At 40.9% G+C, this 26231-nt stretch overlaps 1 protein-coding gene across 18 annotated transcripts in view; it reads right to left on the reverse strand.

The window, feature by feature from the left end:
* Positions 1–26231, reverse strand: part of Magi1 (membrane associated guanylate kinase, WW and PDZ domain containing 1) — a 548751-nt gene that overhangs the window by 195703 nt on the left and 326817 nt on the right. The gene's annotated exons all lie outside the window — the stretch shown is intronic.

The raw sequence follows: 26231 nt of genomic DNA on the forward strand, positions 1-26231 counted from the left end.
TTACAAAGGTAAAGATGACCAACTACTCCAGGAATGTAAAAAGTATATTAAAACAATGAACTACTATGCCTGTAGTATGATTAGGTCATACTGTTTGATTTGGGAGACACAAATGAAAAGTCTCACCACTCCAATGGGGAGAGGCACAGATCAGATTCTATTTTATGCAGTTGTACGTCTGTAAAATGAGAAAGGCTGAGCATAAAAATAGAATTTCAGAATTCTCTTGCAGTATTACACCCTGTTCTAGAACCTTGGAAAGGACAGAGGAAATGCACTGTCTACCTTCCTCCACTGACATAAATTTCCCTGAGGCCAGGAACTGATCATCGCCATATCCTTGGAATACAGCAGTGTCAGGGACATGCAATGTTCTCAATAATCAAGGAATGATAATTATGGCAGAATATGGCTTGTTCTACCATTCAACTATCAGGTTCTGTGACTAAGAAATAAATACTAATACACCTAAATTATAATTCTATTGCATAAGTTATATCCCAAAGTGTGATTCTCTGAACTTAACCCTAAACTGATATACTTGGCAGAAAAAGAAGAAACGTTTGCTTAAAAGAGAACCATCTAGACAGGAGTTTCTAATGAGAGAAATGGAGAAATCAGAGCAGAGGAACACTAGATTGCCTGATGTGTGTCCCCTGAAGACTCATGTTTTGAAGGCTTGGTTCCTAATGAAATGTTAGCGATAAGGCTGCTGGGAAGTGATTGGACTCTTATCTAATCAACAGGATCGCACAATGATGGAGTCATAATTTGATGGCATAATTTGAAGGCATGGAAATGAGAAGGTAGCACCTGATTGGAGGAAAAGGTCAGAGACACTGTGCCTTTGAAGGGTACATCTTCTCCCTGCCCCCTTCCTATTTGTCTCTCTGCTTCCTGGCTACCATGAGTTAAGCAGGTTAAGCAGCTTTCCTCCACCTGGTTCTTCTGCTACACTTCACCAAGACCAAGAACAATGGAGGCAACAAATCCTGTGAACTAAGGGATTGACATTTCTAAAGGCATAAGCAAGGATTCATCTTCCCTCCTTCAAATTGTTTTATCTGGTATTTTGTCATAGCCAAGAAGGATGAATTAATCATGCACTATGGGGGGGGGGGGCGTAATTTCCTAAAGCATGTGAAACTCAACTATGAATGGCCCAGAAACATTAAACCTGGCAGAAATAGATGTTCACTTTCAGGACAGGGTATTAAGAGAGGGCAAATGAATGAGGTAATTCTCAACTAGTATGTCTTACTATGACTTTATGCAGAAAGCTTAATCTTGCCATTTGAAATATCCAGTTATGGTGAGCAGTCCCAGGCTCAAACATTTTATATTCATTGGGCATATCCACTTAGAAGTCCCTTGTAGCCTTTCCAGGCTCCCTAAGTCATGTTATTTCAGCCCATTCTCTCACACTTTTCTCATTCTCTAAATCACTAAGTCCTTATGTTCTCTCCCCTGGCTCTCTCCTCTACCTTATGTTTTGGTCATGCCTTCCTTTGTCTCTCTGCAGTATCTTTGTTCTTCAGATCAAGGGTTGACAAACTTTTTTTAAGTGAACAGCCCTGGCAAGTTTACAGCTTCTTCTAGAAGTACTTATGATGGTGGTGGCTCCAAAGCAGTCATTAAAAAAAAATGTATCCCAAACAAAGGACTGTGCCCCTATAAAACTTTATTTGTAAAATCCAGTATTTGGATCACATTTGGCCTGAGGAACACAGCTGGATAGTCCTGTGTGAAGTGTTTGCTACAGTAGTTTTCAAAACACAAATATGAGTACAAATTTCCTATTAAAACTCCAAGATCCCACTGGCCTCAAGGCAATTTTTCAGGACTCAGTCTCCATAGGCCATAAAATTATCTCTGGGTCCCTCATCCAACCTGCCCCTTACAACTTTTAGAACTACACAAGTAGTGACTTGATGCAGACTCTCATACCTTCACGGGCTTATGCTGTGACCCCCCTCCCTGGAGGCTCCTGATGTCTGCCTGTCTTGTCTACTCTTTAAAACCTACCACCACCTTCTCCTCTGCCATGAAACCTTCCGTCATCTGAATTCAAGACAGTCACCTGCTGTCTTCACATATTTCTTGTACAGTCAGTGTGAGAGTGTGCATCACTGCCCATAGTCATAGCTCTAAGCTCCAGCAAAGCTAGTAGACCACAGGCGAGGGGAAGGCTGTGATTTCTACATCTCTGTATCCCCAAGGTGGAGCATAATGTCTTCCTCCAGCTAGCTCCTAATAACTATTTGTTTCATTAATTAATAAAAATAAAATTCATTAAAATTCCAACTTGGTGCTCATTCGGCCTTGTATAACTTCAAAGAAATCTGAATTCACTTAATGCTCTAACTACCTTCGTTGTGCCAACTATTTTAATTCAACTCTTGCTATTAAAACTTGTCCAAATGTCGGAATGAACTGTTCTTTCAGAGGATGATATAATTCAAAATTTCCCCTTTTAAAGAAGATGCACTTTAAAACTGCTACTTAGCTGTCTCCCCATTAGTCTTTAATTAGCTGTTTGAAACAAAGCTGAATACATTTCATCCTCTTGCACAGAGCTAAGTCCTTGAGCAATTAGTTTGTCCTACTATGACCGACATCACTGTTATGCCCCCACGGCAGGCAAATCCCGAAAGAAAGGGCAAATTCCTACATTTTCCTAAACCTGAGCAGATTCTTTGAGGCCACAGGATTTAAGAGTCCACATAAAGATCATGAAAATCCATGGCTATTCATCTACAAGCCTATACATAATTTTTTAAAGATTCACTACATTCGGTTTTATTTGTTTTGTTTTTATTGCCAGTCCTGGGGCGTGGACTCAGGGCCTGAGTACTGTCCCTGGCTTCTTTTTGCTCAAGGCTAGTACTCTCACTTTTGAACCACAGCTCCACTTCTGGCTTTTTTCTATGTATGTGGTGCTGAGGAATCGAACCCAGGGTTTCATGTATACAAGGCAAGCACTTTACCACTAGGCCATAGTCCCAGCCCTCACTACATTCGGTTTTGGCAAAGAAGGAGAAAGAATTTTCTTGCCCACATTGGTGGGCCTATGTATTATACAACTCCTTTGGCAGAATGATTTTCAAACATTTGGATAATCATTTCTGTACTCATTCAGTTAGTGATGGTACATCAGAAACAAACACAAGTGAGGAGGAGGTAATGTATGTAAAGGTGTCCCTTGCAATACTAATTTGATTAGGGGTTTTGAAATCTGAAATGAGATCACCACCATACACTAATGTTCAAAATCACAGGATAGCAAAGTTCTCCATGAGCCAACTCCATGATTACCACTTTCCTGAAAGCCTATATCCATGTCTAAGAGACATCTCTAGCTCTCTAAAATTTCTCATCCTAAACCAAAAGATGAGCTGCACTCAGCTTCCATCACCCAATTCAGGTTAAAAAACAAAACAGAAAGAAGACAACAAACCCAAAAAACTAGACTCCTAGTCACTCAAATAACAAAATTAACAACAACAAAAAGAACTTAGGAGTCAAGAAATTACTGCCTCTCCTCTTTCATTCCTCAATGTTCCCATCAGGCAGTCTTTCTGACTACTTTCAAAATACATCCAGCCACTTTGTACATCTTTTCTACAAGGTCTAATCACTACCGACTCACAACAGGATGACAACAGCTTGTTAGCTCTGCTCTCCCCGTTCCAAACTCAGACTACCATCTCATCTCATCCTATTACTGGAAAATGCACATCCCACTTCTGCTACTGGGTAGAAGTGGACTGTACTGGATTGATCTTCACAAAGATATGCATGTGGCTCCTTCTCTCAGTTTGTTTAAAGGTTATGTTCACTGACAGGTCTACCCTGACACCTGGATAATTGGGCAACAGGCCCAATTTAACCATTTATGATTTCTTTAATTGAGTCTGCTGCCTCTTCCATAATGGCATTAACTATTATCTAATATACTAATAGACTTATTTCTTACTGCTCATTGTCTATTATTCCTGAACAGAATATTTGACACTCTCCCTCTAAGGATCTTGATCTATGATGGTTGATCATATACTCCAAGAATTTTGAAGAGCTCTCAGCACGTACAGGTTTCTAAATAAATACTGGCTAAAGGTTTAAATATCTTTTAGGACTAAATAAACTAGTTCTAACACAAAGCAACCTAATAAACATAGGTTCCAACTGTATATGGAGGTCAGATCTGGCCAGCACCATCATTGGCCACATGGTGAGTTATAGTACCTGGCATCTTGTCTTGATGGGTGTGCCTGGATTCCTAGAGGAAGGAAAGTCCCATCCCCAGATAATGGGTGTTCCTGAATCCCACGAGAAAGGGGTGGGCACATGGCCTATAGGTTACTGAACCTGTCAGTCAAGTGCTTGGAACTGGGAGCTTCCTGTGACCCTGCCCTCTGACCTTACCCTATTTAGGGTCAGGCCAGCTCAGGTGCCATTACGCCATGTCACATGTCTCCATGTTCATGTCCTGTGTCCTGTCTCCTGGCTTGTCTCTCGTCACCATGGCATCACAAATCAGCTCTCCATTGGAGCTGAATTGGTTTGTTGGTATGGTTGTTGTGCTTTCTTCCCTCTCTGGCCTGTTTCCTGATAGTGTTAAGGGTATGTGTGGGCTGCAGGCCTTTGTAACAACAAGCTGCCTGGAGACTGCTAATGCTCTAATAAAAACTCCAAGATTCGATCCTTCTATATGTGGCTTCTCCAGTAGTTTACACATATATAACACAATCACCATTCATTTCCTTTACCCTTCTCTTGTTTGGAAGTTTATCTGTTTCATGGTGGGGAAGGGGAGCCACAGAAAGAGTGCAACAGAGTGCAGCAGTGATAGTAGGCAATATGTTGAAAATGAACTATACAACCTGTGGGTAGGGATAGGAGGAAAACACTAGGAGAGAGCAAGGGAAGCAATGACATTGTCCAGAAAGAAATGTATTCATTATGTACTTATTACCTGACTTAAGTAATGGTAATTCCTCTGTATATCACCTTTATAATAGTGGTTTATATATATATGTATATATTTAATTTATTTATTGTCAGAGTAAAGTACAGAGGGGTTACAGTTTCATAGGTAAGGCAGTGAGTACATTTCTTATGCAACTTGTTACCTCCTCCCTCATTTCTTCCCTGCCTCCCCCTCCCCATTTCCCTCTCCCCCTGGCATGAGTTGTACAGTTGGTTTACAGCATAGAGTTTTTGTAAGCATTGCTGTTGCATTTGTTTGTCTTTTTATCTTTTGTCTCTCAATTTTGGTATTCCCTTTCCCTTCCTAGTTCGGATACATGTATATACAATATCCAGGGTACTAAATATTTTTTTAAAAGAATGATGTAGGCATATAGGACTGACATGGAAAATTCCATAGAAGTGATACAAATAGAAGAAAACAAGCTGATAGTTACTATGACACTGGTAACACAGAAGGAAAGGAAAATAACCTAATATTTCTCTATCAGGATAAAAGGTAAATAGATTATACTGTTCTCTCTCTATTCCTTAGTTCATACAAAGACTTAAGTAAGAATATTATGTGGACACACATGTAGGTGTGTGTGTGTGTGCACGCGCATGCACACGCAATACTTTGGGGAAATGGGACTGTGGTCTAACTGTAATCATATACTTTTTTGCAACCAACTTCTGTTTTGCCAGCCACAGTAATTTTCAGAAAGAAACTCCTCAAAGCTGAAAGATTTCAATTTAACTAATCATCTCTACCTTGTTCCCTATTCCCAGATCTTATTAGGACTAAATCAACATGAGCTCTAATACAAGCTTCAGAAGGGCAGGGAGATTTTGTCTATACCATTCTATCAGACATTATCCCCACTCTCTAAAATGTACCTAGCACATAGTAGGCACTTGAATATAAATTACTCCCAGGATGAGATTACAAACAAACAAGTAAATAATAAAAGGTCCAAAAGCTAGAAAGAACACTATCTGGAGGCACTGTTCAGTTATTATTTTCCAGACTGTGGGCATCCCAGATTAATTATATAGATGTGCAAAGGCAACTTTAAAGCTAAGTGTTAAGCCTCATAAAAAAAAAGTCAAGCATTTACAGACTTTCTGGACTCTATCTGTAATCATATATTTTTAAAGTAATTCTCTTTGGCACTGTTCTGCAATTAATTAGAAAATTATGGCACTTACTGTCTTTTAGTCAGGTTATTTTATATCATTTTTTGTCAAATTTGTAGATTCCCACTGATCTAATCTTTATTGCAGAAAAGAAATATTCCCAGTGCAATAACTCAGACACAACACCTGCTGAAGGGGAATATTTGTAAATCACAAGAGCAGCACCTGTAAGAGCGACTACACAGTGAGCCAAAAGCTAAGGACTTTACTAAGAGTAAAGTCGATGGCTTGTGGGAAAAAAATTATGTACCATTAAATAAGAGAGAATCTGTGTTTCCCATTGCCGTTTGTGAAATGATTTCTCATGGAATTCGATTCTCATTTTTACTTCACTAAAAGCAATAGAGCACTTGAGCAATCAGACGACACTTCATAATGACTGCTCTAAGTTCCTGATGCATCTGCAAATCCAAGTATTTGCTGTACAGCTATTACATGCTAAACATGGTGCTAAAACTGGGATATAGAAAGACAAATGGTGAAAAACAAAGCAAAGAAAACAAACAAACAAAAACCTTGAGAAATAAGAGCATAACACCTTCAAGAATGGAAGTAACTGCATTGTGATTTTTTTCCCTGTCTTTTCAGGTAGATAACCAAAACCAAAAGAAAAGAAAAATAAGTTAGTAAAACTTCCCAAATCTTTCCATTTGAGCTGAGCATTGGTGGCTCAAGTCTGCAATCCTAGCTACTCAGGAGGCTGAGGTCTGAGGATCTCAGTTCAAAGCCAGCCCAGGCAGGAAATCCTGTGAGACTCTTATCTCCAATTAACCACCAGAAAACCGGAAGTGGCACTGTATATCAAGTAGTAGAGGGATAACCTTGAGCTGAAGAGCTCAGGGACAACTCCCAGGCCCAGAGTTCAAGTCCTACAATCTACCAAGTCCAAGATCTGTCCTTTTCTCTCCTGTTTAAGATTGTCTTAAACATATCAGGGAAAGTTAATTAATATCTTCACATTCTGTGTCTATGCCAGAATCTGACAGTTTTATTAAACTTTAAGGATGTCAACCTTCTCGGAAGAAAAGTCAGCAACCATAGCTTAAGGAGTGGACTGGGAGAAGAAAAGGGATAGTATTGTCATTTTTATCACTATGGAATGCACAGTGAAATCGGTTTACCAATGAGAAATGGCACATGACATTACCTGGAGGTACTGTTCAGTCATTATTTTCCTGACTATGGGTATCCCAGACTAATTATGCAGATGTGCAAGAGGCCAGCAATGGCAGAAACTTCTCAACCAGACCTGGCGATCCCAGAACAAGATCTTTGCCATGTGTGCTCCTAACACTTCAAAAGCCTACAAGTCACCAAGAGGCTAGCTGCTGTCAGACACAGCTATCAGCAGAACTCCTGAATCAATCAATGGCTGGCATTATTGCCTTTCTTCCCACCAGACTTCTTAAAAAAAAATAATGCTATGACAGTTTTCTTGGTGCCAGAGGGTGTCAGTATGACTGCGAGGGATGTGCTTACATTCAAATATTTGGGGTCTGATTATCAACATGAGAAATACTTTTTTTTAAAGGAGAAAATAAATATGCTGAGAGAAGAGTGAATATCCAATAAACTGAGTTTTGCCAGAAAAATACAATAGAAAGGGGGGAAATACTTACAGTGTTCTGATGGGGACTTCTTTCTTGACTTAGCTTTTTCTATCTAGTACTATCATCTCCCTAATTACTTTTAACTTTAGAAATACTTTTGCCTTTAGATATAGGTGTCTCCCAAGTTCTATTCCACACAGCAAATTTAATAAACCAAGATCAGAAAAAGACGTGGGTGTATATATCCCAAGCACCACAAATAGGCTGAGTTGTTACTATATCACCTGCTCTATATAACACTACAGTGGATGAAAGGGAAATTACAATTCCATTTTTCAATAACTGGAGTTAATTAATCATGGTACCTGCCTCCTTTGTAAATAGAGATCTCATTCTTTCTCCTTCCCTCCCCTGTTTTTTCTTCTTTTCTGTTGCCATCCCTATGCCAAGAGTGAATGGCAAGCAAGAGAAAAAGGGGGTGCCTCAACAGAAGCCGCTATAATAAATGCTTCAGTAAGACCACCTACAGTCATTACTTCTTCGGTGCCATTAATTCACGAGTATACTTTCTGTTATTACATGTAACAATGTGTCACTTATAATTGTGCATCACCAAACACACCTGAGTGTAGAAGAAGTAGAGTCGTTCAAGGAGCTCCTCTCTGTTAGTGAAAGGCCCATGCCAGCTTATGGAGAACCAGGACTCAATGGTTTGTTAGCTCCAGTGGACACACCCTAGGCCAGAAATGCTTCTTCTGGCTACAGTTAACTGAAGAAGCAGCAAAGCTCCAGCCTCCCCTGGGAGAAGTTCTGTAACAAACACAATTGCCCAGGCTTTCTGCTCAGCACAGCCCAGTAGATAAGCCTCAAGTCTAATGGTAACACATGATTGAAGAACATAATTTGGTAGATCAAGTAAGGGATGGGTTCCACATTCCTCTATTGTGAGAGGAACACCCAAACAGCAAATCTCAATCATTGCCACAGAATACAATTTGTCATCTGCAGCCTAAAAAACTACAGAAGGATGTAAACCAGGAACCTTCAGAATTTAGCTCAATGGGGCAGGAAGGAATGGTAGTGAGGAGACAAGGGAGGAAGGTCCCAGAGGATTTCTCATCCTTCTGTCCCCTTCCCCAGAGCCCAAAGAAGAAAGGCTAGGAGAAGCAAAGGCAGACTGCTTCTGTTTGCTCAGCTGAGAAATGGAGGAAACAAGTCCCTGTTGAAACCATTAATCTGCTAAAGCTTTCAACAGCACAAATTCATTGGCAAGTGATGAGCTGTGCCTTGTTGACGAGTTACAGTGCAAGTTGAAGCATGAAAAGAATCTGAATGCACAACCAATCAATAAACAGATGATTGCAAAGTTTTCACAAAACATCCATTTGCAGAAGATTCTAGCCTTACAGATGATAAAACATAAGCCTTTCTCAACCAAGAAATTCATTTTCTCCTAGAACCCAAAAGACAGTGTTATTCTCTGGAGTTTATATATAGTTATAAGTATTGTATATACACCCACAGTTAAATGCTTTCAATATAAAAAGTCACAGGACCCTCCCCTGCAAAAGCTTCCAGTTTTCATATGAACCTCAGACAAACATGTCTGGACCTTTTGAAAGCATTGAATAGAGTCTCCTCAAGAGGAGCAGTGAAATAAGTAAGCAAGTAAACAAACAACAGCAACACAGTAAGGGTTGTTTGGCCAGCTGCCCCCACTCTCTGGCACATACACACTCTTAGGGGTCCTGATGATTCTCAGTAGACAAGATCCTCATCTTTGTAAACTCGGAGAGAGGGAAAAGGGATATTCCTAATCCTTACAAGTCAGCTCAAATAATTTAGTTCAGGCACAAATCCACTCCCTTTGTCTGAGAGGCCAAGACTAGGTCCCAACTCAGTGGACAAGACAGCTTCCTCTCATCCTTAGTTGCCCCTTGGGTACCCAAGTCAGTTCCACTCAGGACCTGGGGAAAGGAAGGAAGATATTCCACCTTCCTATCTCTTCAAAACTACCCAGGCCTTCCACACTTGACCCACTCCCTTACAACATCCAGGAAGAACAGCCTTGGCAGCTCTCAAGCAATAAGCAAACCAGATTTTAGATTCCTCTATTTTTTCATGTTCACAGACATGCATAGCTTACCTAGATCAGACAGTGCTCTCATAAACACATGTTCATTTCCAGGAAACAAACTTAAAAACCTCTGCAAGTACAATCTTCCTTTTTCAAAAAAAAATGAGGGAAGGGAGAGAGAGGGATCGCTGTTCTAACCCTTCCAGGGTCTCCTGAGAGCTTGCAAAACCTTCCAATGTGCAAAGGCATTTGCCCACTACACCCGGGAGAGAAGCAGCTCTCAGTCTCCCCAGCCGTCCCCAGCCCCCAGCCGGAACAATGCAGCAACATACATTTACCAACACCTGCTGGAACCTATTAATATGCACGGGGACGTATTGATTTCCCCCCTCCCTTCCCGGCCCTCCACACTGAGCAGGCTTTCATCCCCTCCTGCACCGTCCATCAGGAACTCATTTCGCCCGCCCCCTCCCCCCCCCCCCCCGTCCCCATTCAGCCCAGCCCCTTGCTCCAAAAGCCCAGGCTGACGAGCACACTTTGGAATGCACTTCATTAAAATTTAGCTGCCCGTTTCCAACCTGCAATGCGGAGGAGGCAATGCAGAGCGCTCGCCACACTTCCTCCAGCATCCCCTTCAAAAGCCCCATTGTTCGCCAGGCATCTGCTCGGGAGCCCAGCCTCTCCCCACCCACTGACCCCTGATTTTTCTTTCTTTTTTTTTTTTTTTTTTTGCTTCCCCCTCCTCCTCCCCCTCCCGCCCCTCCTGGCCAAACGGGGCCTGCCCTGGTGAATTAAAACGCCGCCGCAGCCATCTGGCCCTCCCAAGCTGGCCCGGTTTCTCCCCGCCCCTCCTCCCTGGTCCACACACCACACTCAGCATCTTCACCTCCATGGATGTTCCCACAGCCCAAGCGCAAACCCTGGGTGGCGGCGGACGCCTCTGCCTCGGCCAGCCCGATCCCCGGCTTCCTCCAGCGGTGCAGCGTTCGAATCCAGAGGTGGGCAGGGGGCGGCGGAAGGGGGGAGGACTGGCCAGGGGGGCGACCATGGACCACTTGTACTTGCCTGCAAACCCCAGCCAATCGCCAAGATTAATCCTTCTCTTTGTGCGCCTGGGAGAGCCTCCCACCACGCTCGTCCTCGCTCTGCAGCCGCTGTCAAGAGGCGGGGGTGGGGGAGTGGGATCCGAACCCCTTCCTTGGACAAGCTGGGGGACTCCTCTGCCACCTGACCACAGAGAGGTTTATCGAGGGCAGAGGCGCTGGCAGGAGGGGGCAGCTGATGGTGCTAGAAGGGAGAGAAGATGCCCCAGCTTGCGCCTTTTATATTAGTGGCGACATTTCTAACACATGACAACAATTTCCATCTGTATTTAAGCCGGGAGTGTGAAAAAAGAGCATTACATCACAGAGCCCGGGTTCCTAGAGGCTGCCGGATATCTAGGGCAGGGGGGATTAGGGCTGCACCTGCGGAGGGGCGGGGACACAGCCAGCCTCCCCACTTCCATTCCCACCGGCATGCCAGTCTCCCAGTGCCCTCTTGTTCCTGGGGAGCTCTTTGGTCAATGAGAGGCGGGAAATCCAGTTAACCCCCTTTTGCAAAAGTGCTGGAGGCTTGAGTAGGAAGGATGTAGGTAGGGTGAAATAGGTAGGCTGAAGGCCAGGTCAGGTAAGTGGGTGAAGGACTCTCCAGCCTTTCAAGACCTGGCTCATAGGGCTGAAATCTGTCCTCCTGCCTCTTACTCAACTTCCCAAGAAATTGCACAAAAAATAACTAGGTTTGAAACCATTGTTTTCTTGGAGTTAAAGGCGGCAGAGGGACTTAGAATGTGAATTTGAAGGATCCACTCTCAAGGAACTAATGCTTAAAAACTAAGGGAAACTTGATTCCAACTTCTAGCTTTGGAGGGCAAATTTCTCTACTAGTAGATAGTCAGTCATTGGTCACTGTGGACACTACTGTGGGGCAGGACACAGATGGACCATAGGCTTTCAAAGGAAGGGCTGTCTGTCCACTGCCTACATTCCCACAGCCCAGGTGGTCCGGAGTCACCTACATGCACCATCCAAGTCTTACTTCCTATTACTTGGACAGGGGGAATAGAAAATGTTTTTAGATAAAGAAGCTCAAACTTGTATTCCTAGCTACTTAACAGGCTGAAGTCTAAGTGAGGATCATAGTTTGAAGCCAGCCTGGGCTGGCTGGGCAATCCTAAAGACTCTTATATTCAATTAACTACTAAAAAGCCAGAAGTGGAGCTGTGGCTCAAGTGATACAGCACCAGTCTTGAGAGGAAAAAGCCAAGCAAGAGCATGAGGCCCTGAGTTCTAGCACACGTGTGCGTGCGCGCGCGCGCGCACACACACACACACACACACACACACACAGAAGGAAATAATGTGGGAAAGTAGGAAGGGACTCTAGAGAGGAACTGGAGAACGGCACTGTAGAAGTGACACTGCAGATAGAAGGCCAGATTCCAGGTGACTGCAAAGTAGTTTGAAGGATAGAGGAAGAAAAATAGGAGAGAGCAGGAGGCCAATCAGATATCCTCTAATGAGCAATCAGTGGGATGAGACCGCAGATGAGAAAACAGAACTTGGTGCTCCACATTTTTCCCTTAGGAAACAGTCACTTTGTACATACGCATGTGACCACTTATTCATTCCTAGAGCCATCCAGGGAGTGGAAGGCCTGCAGACCCTAGGCTCCTTTCCCTTCAGGTCACATAAAATGGTCAAGAGTCACTAGGTTCCAACCTCAGCTCTCTACTTTGAACTTTCACTCTTGGGTGAGCTCTGTCAGGCACTTTGTATATACTATCCTCACAAGTTGGCAGTTTTTGTTCTGTGTTTTTACACACGGGGAAAAAGGCACATCACTCATCTGCAGGCTGTGCAGAAGAAGTACTCAATCTGTCACCTGTTCCTACTATATTATTATGTTTCTTTCTATTAAAAAAATCTGACCAAAATGAATGGATGGGATCTACAAGGTAGAATAACTCCTTGGACTCTGATTAGCCAAAATGCATATGCCAGTACTGTGGCTATCACTCCACTTACCTGAAAAAGTGAATGAGGGCTGGGAATGTGGCTTAGTGGTGGAGTGCTTGCCTGGCATGCATGAAGCCCTGGGTTCAATTTCCCAGTACCACATAAACAGGAAAGGCTGGAAATGGTGCTATGGCTCCAATGGTAGAGTGCCAGCCTTAAGCAAAAGAAGCTAAAGGAGTTTAAGCCTCAGGAATGGCAAAAAAAAAAAAAAAAAGTGAATGAGATGTTTCGGGAAACCAATGAGCAAGGAGAATCATTTCCTCCATTTTCAATCCCTATTCTACTTTTTGGTGGGCACAAAAAGTCTTGAGAGCTGCTTGTCAGGTATGAGGTTGCAGTTTGGGTTTGGGAGAAACAACGAACTGAAGGGAACTGGTTCTTTATGAATCATAGACATAGCATATGTGAGTGCTCTCAAGCAGGAAAGCAGGTGCTATGTAAAACTTTCAAATGCCTTTAGTCATGACCTAATGCTGAAAAATGGGATTTATATTTTATTAGTTTTCCACAAGAAAATGATTGTGCAGTACAAATTAAATTGTGCTTTTTCAAGGAAAAGGATAGAGATTGCATAGAAGGGAACCCAAAAAAAGCATTCTCTTTAGGAAAGAAAGAATGGGACTTTAATTCAGTAAGTATTTAAGGATATTCAATCGGGGGAGAAAAAAATAGCTCTCATTTGGTTTGGAAATATCCTTAACAATAACAATTTTCAATCAGAGCTCCAAAGACCAGAGTTTTTAAGGTACAAGAGAAATGAAGGTAGACTCTAGTCTGTGTAAATGTACCCAGTTTTTATTGGACAATACACACTCAATCTCAAAACTCAAGGCTGTTTGAGCCTGTGTGGTTTCCAGCATAAGCCAGGAGAGAGCTTTAATTGCATTTCTTCAGGAAGCACACCACTCTGTGTCTCTGTCTCTCTCTCTCTCTCTCTCTCACACACACACAGAGCAAAAGAGAGAGAGAGAGAGAGAGAGAGAGAGAGAGAGAGAGAGAGATCCAATAGGTCCTTTTCCTTCATCTGCACCTGACTTCCAAACACGAGTACTAGTTGGGGATGTCTTCTGGCCACAGTTCAGTGTGGTTGTGAGGTAGGGATATTTCTTTGTTAGCAACATTTAAACAAATGTAAGAAAATGCAATGTAAATTACATTTAAAATGTAATGTAAAACAAATATAAGAAAAGGCCCATGGATTTCCCTTTGAACATACCCAAATTAATAAGAGAAATATTTGGCAATCGGGCCAATTAAACATAGAAAAGTGATCAGCTGCTAGGCAGTAGAGTATACCAATTATGAAAGTAACTCTGGAACCAGAGTGGTTCAAGACCCATCTATTACCTCTTTAAAAAATGGGGGTAAAGAAAGATCCTGCCCCATGAGATAGTTAAATGAAAACATGGTGGGTTAACATAGGGTAAAAATGGGGGGCAAGCAGAACGAAAGAGTTCAGTCAATTCATTATTGCCATCTCAATCAAAATAACTCTTGTGTAGGTCTACCTATGTCTTTCCACAAATATTTACTGAACACATAGCACAAATACAGCTCTGTCAGATACACTAAAGAGGTGCAATACATCCACGGGATTGGGAAAATGGCTCTAGAATTATTTCATAATGGAATTGTCCTTTGGCTAAAATAATATTCAATCGCCATTATAGGCCACATTTATTGCAGAGAATGTAATAAAAATAGACATTAAAAATAAAAAGGGAGGCAAAATTAACAACAATAATAAAATGGAATCTGTGGGTTGCTTGTGAATACCCATACAGAAAGAAATCATAGCCTTTAATGTACTTATTAGCGAATGTAAATAAATGAAATATCTTTTCTACTCATGAAACTACAAAATAAAAAATAAAAGTAAAATGAATGTGTGTGTCTGTGTGTGCCATTTCTGGTGCTTGAACTCTAACCCAGGAAGCTATCCTTGAGCTTCTTTTGTTCAAGGCTAGTACTCTACCTCTTATCAACAGCTCTACTTTTGGCTTTTTGGTAGTTAATTGGAGATAAAGAGTCTCATTGGACTTTCCTGCCCAGGCTAGCTTCAAACCATGATCCTCAGATCTTAGCTTCCTGGATTACAGGCATGAGTCACTGCTATCTGGCTGTAAAATGAACTTTTGTAAAAGATAGGAAAATCAACAACAAGAGAGCTGAAACACTTAGATACCCACATGTGAAAGAACAAAGTTGGCCTTTTATCTCATATATATACCACCTCAAAACAGATCCAAAACCTAAAGCAATAAAGCTCAATAAAAAAAAACAAAGAGTAAAATTCATTGGTTCTAAGAAATGGATATCAAAAGCACAAAGCAACAAAATAAATTAGATAAGTTGAATACACTAAAAAAGTTCTCTGCTTAAAAAGGATACCATCAAAAAAATGAAAAGACAACCTACAGAATGGGAGGGAATATCTATGAGTCATATATCTGACATGTATGAATTATACATCTGATTAGGAAGATATAACCCTTGCATCTAAATAACAACAAAAAAGGCAACCCACTTGAAAAAATAGACCAAGAATCTAAATAAACATTCTCCAAAGAGATTCATAAGGGGCAACAAACATATGAATAGGTGCTCAAAATTGGTCCATAGGGAAATATCAATTAAAACCACAATGAGATACCATTTGAGATCCACTATGATTCTATAATCAGAAAGACAAATATTAGCAAAAAGATGAAAAAACTGAAACTCTCATATACGGGAATATAAAATGGCACAGCCATCTTGGAAAACAATGTAGCAATTCCTCAAAAAGTTAATTATGATATGATACAGTAATTCTACTTCTGTATATTTACCCAAGAGAAATAGAAACAAAAATGTATACATGAATATTCATGGTGGCATTATCCACAATTACATGTACAAGCAACTGGAATGTCCATCAACCTGGTGTATGAATAAAATGTGTCATATCGGGCTGGGGATATAGCCTAGTGGCAAGAGTGCCTGCCTCGGATACACGAGGCCCTAGGTTCGATTCCCCAGCACCACATATACAGAAAACGGCCAGAAGCGGCGCTGTGGCTCAAGTGGCATAGTGCTAGCCTTGAGCGGGAAGAAGCCAGGGACAGTGCTCAGGCCCTGAGTCCAAGGCCCAGGATTGGCCAAAAAAAAAAAAAAAAATGTGTCATATCCATGTAAGAGAATACATTAGGCAATAAAAAGGAATGAAATACTGATGCATATTAATTACATGGATGAACCCTAAAAGGTTACACTAAGTAAATAAAGTTAGGATACAAAATGCCACACAATGTATAATTCCACTAAAGGTGAAATGATGATAAGGCCATTGTAAAGGAACAGAAAACAGAGTTGCCTAGGACTGTGAGGGTTGGGAAAATGTGAGTTGATCATTCATGAGAAAAGGGTTTCTTTCTTGGTGTAATCATAGATTATTAGATTGCAATGATATTCTGTAGTCTAAGATGATGTTCAATTTTAGTCCAAGACATTTCCAGTTTAGTCTAAACTTCCCACATTTCCCTTGAAAGACAAAAGGTTCAAAAAAAAAAAAAACGATTTAAGAGATAAATGGAAAAAGGTCCTTGGACAGGAACGTCACAAAAGAAGATACAAAAACTGATGAAAAGTGCTTGAGATAGTATCAACATCATTCTGTAGCAGCAATTTTAAGTCAATGAGACAAAGTGTTGTCTCATCCACCTGGAAGACAAAGATTTTTTTAAAGATGACAATACCCAAGGCTGGCGATGACAAGGAGTAATCCAAACTCCAAAGAGGTCCAGTGAAAGTACTACAAGCACTGTTAGGCAAGAACTATTATGAATGAACATATGTCCCATGGCGATCCAATAATTCTGCTCCAAGAATTGAGCACATATGTCCATTTGTATAAAAGTATTCACAGCAGCAGTTAAAAATTGGAGACGATTCAACAGAAGAATGTATCCTGGTGTACCCATACCGTGACAAATTATGCATGGGGAAAAAATGAAATTACTGTTGCATTAAAACAACATGGATGAGTTTCATGAGTAAAATTAGCAAAAAAGAAAGGTTACATACAATGATAGACTACATAAACCATGACTCTATTTATCTGAATCTTAAGAACAGGCAACTCTGTTCATAGAGAGAGCATTAGAATTGTTTCCTTCTTGAACACAAGTGAAGTATTTAACAAAAGAGGCCTGAGGATATTACCTGAATGTTGAATAGCCAATATATGGATCCAGGTACTAATGACATGGATGGATGGGTGGGTGGGTAGATGGATGGATGGGTGGGTGGGTGGGTAGATGGATGGATGGATGGAAAATTAGATGATTGGTGGGGACTAAAAATTTATTAAACCACTTAGTGAAGATTTCTTTAACTTACAGCATGGATTTTAAAATCTTATTTATTTTAATGTATCTCTTAGAAAAATATTCCATGCTTGAATTAACTATTCATAAACACCAAGATCTCCTATAAAAATCTAGAATGAAAGAAAGTTTGTAGTGAAGTAAAAAAAAAGGAAATAAAGAGAGACAAAGAATTGGAGAGAAAAGAGAAGAAAGGAAAGAACAGAATAAGATGACAGGTCAGATTGCTGATGCAGGTACTACAGATTCAGTGCAAAACAGAAAGTGCTCCAACAACAAACTATTTTTCCAACGACTGAGTATTCCTCACAGATAAAGATATGTTTTATTTATTTATGACCATTTCTTGACCTGTAATGATCCAGTCTACTGAAAAATAAGAAGTTACAGAATTCCCAACAGGATCCCTGACTGACAACAATTTGGCCAGTATTCAATCCTTACAGAATGCATAATAAGATGGTGATAGCCTTTGGGAGGACTAAAACTGAGTAGTAACAAATGTGTACTAAGCACAAACTTCTAACTCCTAGGGAAACAACCAGGAAGAGTTCCCACTCAGCCAGGATCACACTGGTAAGAATTCCACCTGTCAGGGAACTCAGGGAGAATGCCAGTTTACCTGGTGGTTTCATAGCAACTCTCCTTTTCAAGGCACATCATACAACTAAAATTATTTCATTTATAACTCAAGCAACTCATTCTTTTTTTTTTTTTTTTTTGCCAGTCCTGGGCCTTGGACTCAGGGCCTGAGCACTGTCCCTGGCTTCTTTTTGCTCAAGGCTAGCACTCTGCCACTTGAGCCGCAGCGCCACTTCTGGCCATTTTCTATATATGTGGTGCTGGGAAATCGAACCGAGGGCTTCATGTATACGAGGTAAGCGCTCTTGCCACTAGGCCATATCCCCAGCCCCTAGCAACTCATTCTTTTACAATTCTACTTATGGGGTCCTCTCTCTTCAAATCACTAATTCAGTAAAGCTGCAACTGTGTTTAACCACATCAAGAGGAAAACACATCTTAACATATTAACAAAAACAAAGCACGGAGAAATTACAGCTCCAATAATTCTGTAAGATCTGTTGCTAATAATCTTATTCTACAAGAGGGAGGTGGAGAGACATGGCAAGTTCACTTACAGACAACACCTCAGATTAGAAATCCAAAGGGATATTCTTCCACAGGTTATCAGCTTGGTGACTTTGGAAAATATTTCATTTCTAGTATTCCAGCCAGATTTGGGGGCAGGACCATGATCATTTGCCCCAAGTCTCTGATTTATAAAGGGCTACAAATTTAGACTTTTGATATTGTCTTCAAACAAAGTTAAATGTCCAGGATAACGACATATTAAAAGGAATGAAAGATATTTCAACTTGAGGGTCATCATCAGACTGTTGCATTTTTGGTGCATTTTGAATTAATGTTTTATGCATAGCACAATTAATACCACAATTATGCTACATTGCTGCGTGTCTTTAATAGCAATGGTAAAATGTGAACATTAAAACCACATCCTAGCTAATGTTTGTTGTAGCAGTTTTATTTTGTTCTGAAAAGATTCTGGATAGTCAAAACATAAGTGGGGTCCCCATACTTAAGGGGTCCTGAGAAGCAAGGCCTGGTTACCAAGAGGCTGAGGTAAACAGATTCCTTTCTAAAGAAGAAATAGGCCTATTGTTGGTCAGTGCTGGAGTTTCATGTCCATATGGGTGGGTGCTTCCTGATTCTCCCTGGGAAAAGTTTCCACTTCTTTTCCACTTTAGTGTTTATTTCACTTTGTTATTATCTGGTTGACCAGACTCAAGAATATGCCTCATGGGGCTGGGGATATAGCCTAGTGGCAAGAGTGCCTGCCTCGGATACACGAGGCCCTAGGTTCAATTCCCCAGCACCACATATACAGAAAACGGCCAGAAGCGGCGCTGTGGCTCAAGTGGCGGAGTGCTAGCCTTGAGCGGGAAGAAGCCAGGGACAGTGCTCAGGCCCGGAGTCCAAGGCCCAGGACTGGCCAAAAAAAAAAAAAAAAAAGAATATGCCTCATGTATCCCCTTGAGTAGCACTTAGGTCTGGGCTCAGCTCACTTTATTTAGAACGCATTGCTGAGACAGATCCCTTCAGAATGAATTGCAGTGGGATTCTACTCTCACAGGTAAGTGTCCAGCTGAGTGTCTGCTACTGGAAATGGAGCACTGCCCACTACAAAGGGTATCAAATCCCTGCCACCACCTGAGTTGTGCACTCTGAGGGCTTTGATTCTTTTTTTCTCTCCAATACTGTCAGTCAGACCCAGGGCCTCACACTTACCTCATTACCTAGCAAGCACTCTACCACTGGAGTTATAGCCCAACCCTTTTGTTTACAAGACAGGGTCTCTCTACCTCTGCTCAGGCTGGCCTTGAATCCTTGATCTTCCTGCCTGTGCCTCCTGAGTAGATGAGTTTTACAGCCGTGTACCACCATACCCCATGGTAGCTTTCAAGGGATGTAAGACTAGAAAGTAATCAGAGCAAAGAAAACACACCACAATCCACCAAGTAAAGAATATACTTAATTAGTAATTCATTTCCTTTAAAAAATGTTCTTCATAATATAGTATGAAGCACCGATTAAGAATGAAATGGAGGGGCTGGGGATATAGCCTAGTGGCTAGAGTGCCTGCCTCGGATACACGAGGCCCTAGGTTCGATTCCCCAGCACCACATATACAGAAAACGGCCTGAAGCGGCGCTGTGGCTCAAGTGGCAGAGTGCTAGCCTTGAGCGGGAAGAAGCCAGCGACAGTGCTCAGGCCCAGAGTCCAAGGCCCAGGACTGGCCAAAAAAAAAAAAAAGAATGAAATGGAACACAGTACAGCTCTACCACATATAAGCAATAACATTTTTCTCAAGTTACTTAACTTTTCTGTTTCCCAATTTCCTCAAAAGATTAGACTGAAACTTATGAATAACCAGCACTCAATATTAGTTTACTATTTTTTTCAGTAAATACTTATATTTGTCTAGAACCCCATTAACGGATTCTTAGAATCTACTTAAGGTAATTTTTTCCTAACTAACTTACTAAATATATTCATGTAGGTCTATACGCAGCTGCACATACATGTTCAAAGAAAAGCAAATGTGGTTACTAATGGGAGTATCTGATTTGACCGCACACATTTCAGTCCTATTTCACTACTGTAGGCAAGTCAACCTTACCAGCCTCAGTTTCTTCATATGGAAATGAAATACTGTAATTTAAATACTTAGAATATACTTGGCATTCCATGAATTATAGTTTTTTTTGTGGCTTTGTTTTGGTGCCTGTTCTGGAGTTAGAACTCCAGGTTCTCCGTGCTGTCCCTGAGTTGTTCTCTCAACACTGGCACTCTACTAGTTGAGCCACACCTCCACTTCTGGCTTATTGCTGGTTAGTTAGAGATAAGAGTCTCAGAGACTTTTCCTTCCCCAGTTGGTCTCTAACCTTAATCCTTAGATTTTAACCTCCTGAGTAGCTGGGCTGACAGACATGAGCCATAGGCACCTGGCTGCCTATTGCTTTTTAATTCTCCTCTTCTCTCTTGCTCTCCCAACATGTGACACTTTTCATCTCTTGTAGCTCCTTGAGAGCAAGCTGTACTTGTCTGGCCCACCACTTCTAACTACTGTAGTGTGTTATTTCCTTAAAAATAAAGATGGCTAATTAGTTAATTTGGGGAGCAGATAGAAGGGTGCTAGGGATTGAAACCATGGCCTTGTGCATGCTAACTAAGTATGCTCTACCACAGAGCTACAACTACAGCCCCTAGTAATTGTTCAATTTTAAATACAATTTTGTTATTGATTGGTTAACAAGTGTATTTCATTCATACTGTGGATACAATCAAACAAGTAACAAAGTATTAAAAAGTGACAAGTACATATAAAATCAACGAACCATTTTAAATAGCTTATCTTACACCACAGCTAGTATAAATCAACTGGAGCCCAATCACCAACACATTCTTACCCAGACCTCAGCATAAATGCACAGAGTGTACAAGAGTAGCCAGAAAATTTATTTGTACTTAATTTGACTGAATACATTTCATAAAAGGAGAATTCTTCACAATTACACTATACTATATTCTCTAGATTTAAATCATTCTTAGGAAACTGAAACATGGCAATATCTTCTAACATAAATAATAGATGGTAAAGGTAACTAGGAAAGTATGCAAGTACCTTCATAAACTGCTGTATAATGGGCATTATAATCGCAACAAATCTTGAAGACAAATGTCAGCTAAAATTATAAAGCAGTTAAATAAATTAACATGGCTGCCAAATAGATATATTAGAATACTACACCCAGCGAAGGACTAATCCATATGCTATTAAGAGAAGACTTTTAAATTCAGTATGTTAATTTTTAGAATGATCTTTAAGGTGATTTCAGATAAGAGAAATAATAAACCAGGAGCTTGAATTCTGGAGATGGTTAGAACTAGGTTTGAATGTGTATCACATCATTATAAAACTTGTACAGATCCCTTACCTAAGCTCTCCACAGTTCACCTGCCATCCTTATAAAACACTAAACAGAATAGTAACACTGTGCCTCTTGGGATTTGAAGACTGTTAAAAGAGACAAACTCATAAAATACTTAGTATCATGTCTAGTCTAATGTGTTTTCATAAGAAGATTTTAAATCAACATTAACTCTAAGTAAACTTAAACTCCTAGAGGTTAGCCATTTCTGTACTATTAAGAACCATAGAATAAAAAAAAAACCAAACCTTGATTATATGAATCTATTAACAGACACACATATATCAAGATGCGTGATAGGAGCTTTTACATTTGGAAATTTTCCCCCCATCTTTTCTCTAATGTGAATCTATCTATTCAGCAAGCATGCAATGACAATTAGGGTTAACAACATATAATAAGAAATACAAAGAAAAAGAACACTGGGATTTGCTGATGCTGAGACTATGCAGAAAACGTGCTGTTTTAAGCATGCTGATTATTGCCTAAATCATCCAATTATTAATTTCACTATATTCTTGCCTAGCATCTAGTGTTGAGTCATTATTCAACAAACGTTGGAAAGCCATTGGTAAAGCACTTAGCTGTTGGGAAAAAAAACCAAACGTAAAGAGAATCATCATGAAAATAAGGCAGCTAGGGTTTGAGTGTATCCCCTTCAAAAATCTGTGTTCTGGAAACTTATTCACCAAAGCAATGGGTTGGAAGTCTGAGTTCCCCACACTATTCAATCATAAGGGCTTGGGGAATGGATTAGTGGAGGGAATGGGTTTTTCTTCCCAAGAAAGGCTTATTATAGGAGAGGGTGCAGCCTACTCTTGTCCCCTTGCTCTGCCACATGATCACACCGCAATGAAGGCCCCAACAGTCAGACCTTTGACCCTGCACTTCCCAGCTTCCAAGAACATGAGAAATGAATTTATTTTCTTTATAAATTAGCTCATCTGTGGTGCTCCTATAATAGCAACACAAAATAGATTAAAACTAAGGCCTTGAGAAGAGGAAGAATGCTGGCTTTGAATATCCTTTCGGAAAAGGGTAAGCAAGGAGCAGGCCTGAGCTAAGGAAAGGACCTGTGGGATGTAAGGCCCCTTGTCGGGTACTTATTATGTACTTCTCCTGAGCATCAATCATAACAATGAAAATGTTGACACCTGAAAACCCTAACATATGAGCATACCAACAAAACATTTTAGTGGGAGAGGCTGCTATTATCTCAGGTGCTCCAGACTGAAATGTCTATATCAACCAAGTGACAAAAAAGGTGGTGAGTGAATATATCAATGAATGCTGATTGACGTGTGTGTGTGTGTGTGTGTGTGTGTGTACATGTACATATGTACATACATACCAGCACTGGGGCTTGAACCCAAAGCCTACGTGCTTCCCCTTAGCTTCTTCTCTCAGGGCTAGTATTCTACCACTTGAGCCATACCTCCACTTCTGACACATAACGGACAATTTGGTGGTGGTTAAATAAAGAGACCTTCCTGTATGGGCTGGCTTTGAACTGCAATCCTCTAGGTCTCAGCCTCCTCAGTAACTGGGATGACAGGTATGAGGTGCCAGTGCTAGGCTTGTGAATGAACGCTGGGCAGTGGCTTGAGAGTGATGTGTTTTTCTGTTACTCAGGGCATTTTACTAAAAGAAGCCATCTGCTTGGACAAAATGGCCATAAAATGCAATGGTTTAAGATAATGACTTGAGGACCTAGCAGGTAGAGTTAGCATATGAGCCAGGACCTCACTAGACTCTAGTTCCTTCACTGGAATATGAGTAGAAAAGTCACATACTTCGAACATCATTAAGAGGACTAAAGGAAATAACACAAGTGGAATGACTACCAGAGTTCCTGACACACCGGGAACACTCACCAAACACTCCTTGTGACTCTTTTTATTACTAATATCCTAAATTATAGAGCATTGGCCCTAGGTGCTGCTCAGCCTCCCAGATCCCCTCTCCCTCCTTCCCCTGCCACTCACCTCATCGGCTCTGTCTACTCACACAGAGCTGACAAAATGATACCTAGAGGATGCTCAGACTCCATTGGCATAGTGATAGATAACAGCTACCTATCTTGAGTAGAATTTCAAATTTCAGAGTAGATCGTGAAGCTAAAATTGAAAATCAAGTCTAGATCATCCCAAAGGGGAAAGTAATAAAATACATCCGATGAGCAAAAGCAATGAGAAAGTAAGACAGCAGAGCAGCAACAGAATTACTGACTGAAATAAGCAATCCCTCATAACCAATGGCATGCAATTCTCAAAAGCAAAATGTCACGTTTATCACTGATAAAAGGTACACACTGAAGAAATGGAAGAAATGGCTTCAGATCTTTGTTAATGATGGACACTGTAATAGATCACACCAAAAGGAAACAACAAACCAATTCATCCTAGGGCAGATCTTCACCTTATCTGCACATGAAGTTCATAGCAAGGTCCCGTGATAAGTTTGTGCTTCTCAGGGGCAGGCAGAACCCCAGTGAGAAAGAATTATCCTAGTTAGGAACATGTAGCTCACTGATGTGAAAATCAATCCTCTATTTGCAAGAAGTAAATATGGAGTCCACAAAGGACCTTTACAACTTCCCTCACTACCTTTCCATATCCTGTATCACTCGGACACAAACTTCTGTAACGCTAACTGATCCCAGACTTTAAGTCATATCTACACAAAATGTATTTTGTTTCTAATCCCAAGATTTTTGAAGTTGGCACAGAACTCCTTATCTGCACTATTATGTGACTTGATGACAAATGAATTCTACCTCATCTTATACCATATATGACAGGCTACAGCAAGCAGAGGAGAAAGTCTTGCTTTCTATCTGTGTACTAGCTCTGTGCTAAAGCATCATTAAAAGTTTAAAAAGACAAATAAAAAACACAAGAATTCATCACTATACACAAAACTGCTTTGTTGATAGAACACATCACACAGTGTGTTCTTCAAGGTACCACATTTAAATCCACTAGGGAATGTATAAATATTCCATACGACAGGAATTTCACACTACACTAGGGACTAATTATTTTTTGTTTGGCTACTGTTTAAGGAAGCCCAATAGGAAACTGATAAAGAAGTAAGCTTAAATAGAGAAGAAAGGAAAAGGCAGAAATAAGCAGTAAGGGGCCGGGAATGTGGCTTAGTGGTAGAGTGCTTGCCTAGCATGCATGAAGCCCTGGGTTCAATTCCTCAGCACCACATAAACAGAAAAAACTGGAAGTGGTGCTGTGGCTCAAGAGGTAGAGTGCTAGCCTTGAGCAAAAAGAAGCCAAGGACAGGGCTCAGGCCCTGAGTCCAAGCCCCCAGACTGGCAAACAGAACAAAACAAAAATGAAAAAAATAAAATAAAAGCAGTAAGGAGGTGAATCCATGTGCTGGAGAGTCTTCAGACCATGAAAAGCCTAGGGGAAGGAGGAAAACATCAGACAAAAGTTAAGACGTGATAAAGATGCATTCTTACTGCACTACAGGCAGCCAGCACCAGTAGCTGAACACCTAGGAGAACCTTCTAACGTATGGCACAATAGCAATGACATAACAGAGGGTCACATGGACTTGAGCTCAAATCCTTAAAAGTCCATGTGCCCAGATGAAACTAGAGTTAGAGATTACATGACAGACAGACAGAAGACACAGACATTACATGTAGCAGGCATCTTCAAACTGTAGAACCATTATTATTGTGGAGTCAAATTTCCTTTGGTTAGAGCTCAACAACCATAACAATGCTATGAAAGTTTCCAGGGCCCTTCATCTGGTCACTCCTATGGGTGTTTGAGAAATGTCTAGCTTATGAATTACAGACAGAACCATTTTACTCCTGTTCGACCCAACATTAACAGAGAGAAACACATTCCAGGAGACAATTACTTTCCATCATCAGTATCTTTATCCTGGTATCTTGCTGATAAAAATGTCTAGTTTAGCTCTTAACTGTTAAAGACCACAGTAGAACGAGCTGATTTCAGGCAAGTGGCCCTGGAAACAACTAGCTCAAGAGAAAATAATAGGCTCAAATAGTCCCACGGGTAATGTATGGCCCCATTCACAATAATAAACTATGGCAAATGTTAGCAGATGCTGACAGTTTGAATACAGTGCCTCCATAAATAAAGACCAAGATCATCTATGTTTACCACATCAAATTTAAATGGTCTTAAAGATAAAACACATTTAATACATCCATAAACTCCTCTAAGTCAATGATCAATACCTCTCAGTCAGGTTACAATGGCTTCAGGATCAGGGAAAACCTTGATCAACAAAGAATTAAGCCAAGGAACAACTGGGCTTTATCTCTTCCTCTTTTGGATGACCTTGGTCTGAAGAGCAACATGAACCCTCAGAGCAGAGCCCAGAGTGGGTAGAAAGGAGGGACAGTGCTCAGCATTACAGACAGCCAGCACTGCTGGATGATCTGGATCTCACTCTGACAGCAGCAGTAGGGCAAATGACAAGCTCTGTCAGGTAACCCATTTATCTTCCTG

Source organism: Perognathus longimembris, chromosome 10 (assembly GCF_023159225.1).
Source record: "Perognathus longimembris pacificus isolate PPM17 chromosome 10, ASM2315922v1, whole genome shotgun sequence".
In the NCBI taxonomy this organism is placed as follows: Eukaryota; Metazoa; Chordata; class Mammalia; order Rodentia; family Heteromyidae; genus Perognathus; species Perognathus longimembris.